Genomic DNA, 2,928 nt, shown 5'->3' on the forward strand with positions numbered 1-2,928 from the left:
TGAATGAGATAGAGTTGGGACCCGTACCACCCAAAGATGGAGAAATAGCTGTCTAGCAGGGTAACATCATACTGATCATCATAAGAGGCATCTAGAAAGCTTCAAGGAGATACCAGCCAATAATTAAGGCTATGTCACACTGGGAGATCTTGAATGTTGCAGCACCTTGTTTTGCCCTCTATTCACTTATATGTCAATCATCTGCAAGTGTTGTACAGTTGCTTTTTCTGACATCTCTTGGAAAAAATGGCAGCCCTCCATGCTTCCTGAGGAAAACATCAATTCCACCATATATCTGTAAGCAGTGATGTCCTTGGTATCCACTAAGCACACTCAGGAGATTTTAACCCAAAAATAAACACTTGACACAAGCATGGGGGGGGGGGGGGGTTGACAAGCCATATATTTAATAATGCTCAAATGTATAGCTACCACTCCCTAGGATAGGTGACTATCTGTGCCTTGTGCAGATCCTGCTGATTTCGTGCCAAGACAATGTGTGTACCATTCCAATGCCGCTGATGTAAAAGCCTTACTTATTCATTACATGGCTCTAAGGATGCTGTGGCCTCTGAGACCTCAGCCTAGGAGGAAAGAGTAATTGAATTGGAATAAAAAGAAATAGGGCTATATCTGAGTGACGGGAAGCAAGGAAATGCTGTTTCACAAAGTCCCTGGAGAGGTTATGGTGTCCTGTGAAACTGCTGCAGTTAGAGTCAAGGCTGCTTAATATAAAGGAGCAAGCTTTAGAAATAGTGGAGAATACCAAGTTGCGTGTACCCTAAAGTGAACTCACATAGTGAAGAATTAGGACATGTCATGTATTAGTCAATTTCTGACACTGTGAAAAGTCCACAAGCCATCAATCTGACTGCTTCACTGAGGCTGGAGAGCTCTGCACAAACAGGTGTCTCCTGATGCTCTTTTGGGGGCCCCAGAACCTATGTCTCATCTTGGGACACCACACGAGTGTAACAGCAGATACAGTAGACAAGTGGAATGAAAGTTCAGGACAGGGAGAAATTAGAATCCATAAGACAAGCCAGGGTTCAAGGCAGGCAAGTAAGGTTCAAGTCCAACATCTGGGCAAGAGGTCAAGGCAGGCAGCAAACATCATAATCCGGATAACGGGCGTGGATGAAAACCAGAAAACCAATCAAAATAACCACAGAAACTTGAGCAGGCGCTGCAACAAAACAGACACAGCTTATAAGGCACATTTATTTAAAGGCACCTTGTTCCAAAATAATATGGCGCCTGCTCCTGAGCCCAAGCAAATCAGACAGCACCTGACCCAGGATAGAGCCAGTGCAGCTAGCAGGGCATTTCTGAACATGTACCCTGCATATGAAATTAATCTGCCCGTCTTCAATGTATTGGGTGTTGGAAGTAGAAAACACCTAGTTTTATAGGGGTATGAACATTATTGTAGAGGGATTCTCCCTTCCCATGACAACTGTGTGTGTGGGGTACAAAACATCAGGCATGCATTACACCTTACCCTGTCCCTTCTCTTTTCTGCAGAGCTAGGCCAAGTAGCTCTGCCCACTCAAGGCAATATTACCTGGCCAGGTGCCCCATCAGCCTGCCCATTCTCTCTTCCTTCCCCCACCACGTTACTTACTCAACTGTAAAAGTTGCATCTGGGCCCCCTTCTGCAGAGCACCACCAGTGAAGGATATTGCATCCTGCTGCAGTGCTGCATGGAGGAACGGGCCCTGGTGCTGTGGAACCCCTCCCCTCCTAGTAGTTACACGACTGACCTTGCATATTCTGCAATAAACAGACTACATAGTACAATCAGGAAAAGCCATTTAGGTAGAGTTGCCACCTTTTCTTATTCGTAATACCTGCCTTTCAGTTTGGGGACAGATGTGGTGTCATTTGGGAATGGGGCTATGATGTAAGGGGAGGGAAAATGGGCACAGTGGGTCAGGAAAAGGTAAATGGGGCCAGGGAAATGGATGGGGCAGAGATGGGCCTGTGATTATAAATGTTGATCGGCAGCAGAGAAGGTAATGAAAAGGTGAGATTTATAGAGTGTTACAAATTTACTGGCAAGTATATTGCAGGTAAAATTGTAATACCGGTACCAGCCTTAGCTGGTGATTTACCAAATGGCAACTTTACCTGCAGGGAATAAAATTGGCCAAATATATACTGCTTTCAGTAGCAATAACATTTACTGATATGGATAAAACCAATGAAAATGATTAATTACTGCTGTAATATTACTTAGAATTACATTTCATTTCATTCTAAAAAAAATTTAATTTTCTTTCATTATTTGGCTGAAATTAACCTTGAAACCTAAGTTCTGCTAGAACAGTGTAACCCTATATTGGCCCAGAAAGTATTTCCTAGTTTAGGTTGGCAGAACATTGGTTACACATTGGGCCCTTAAGAGAAGAAATGGAGAGGGAGTAGTGAAACTACACCTCTAACCAGGCTCCCCAAGCACACACACACCTTGGTCAGAAGATGGAGGGCCAAAGAGAAGAAGCCAGGAAATGGCCATAGATAACCCTGGGCCAGTGGGCAATACCATCCCACCTAGGCACTGGAAACAGAGGGAAATATAAAGTAGAAGATTCCCAAGCCATAGGGAAAGTTACCCCTGTAAGATATTACCATGATGTAATCTCCCATGGTGTCTGTATGCAAAAGCTCATTACTCCTATGAAAGAAACCAAGTGCAGCTCACATAAGCGCAGTGTATGGATATACAGGCCCACTGTACAACTATAACATTCCACTCTAGCAAACTTTGAGAGAAGCTCTCCGGACAGCTCACATATCAGTGCAACTGAAGAGAATATGTAATACCCATCACACTATTCACGTATAACTTGTACAATCCCAGTGTTTTGCAAACCTGTTGAGCTTGCCTGTATATATTGCGGCCAGACCCGGTTGCGGCTATCCCGC

Source organism: Xenopus tropicalis, chromosome 1 (assembly GCF_000004195.4).
Source record: "Xenopus tropicalis strain Nigerian chromosome 1, UCB_Xtro_10.0, whole genome shotgun sequence".
NCBI lineage: Eukaryota > Metazoa > Chordata > Amphibia > Anura > Pipidae > Xenopus > Xenopus tropicalis.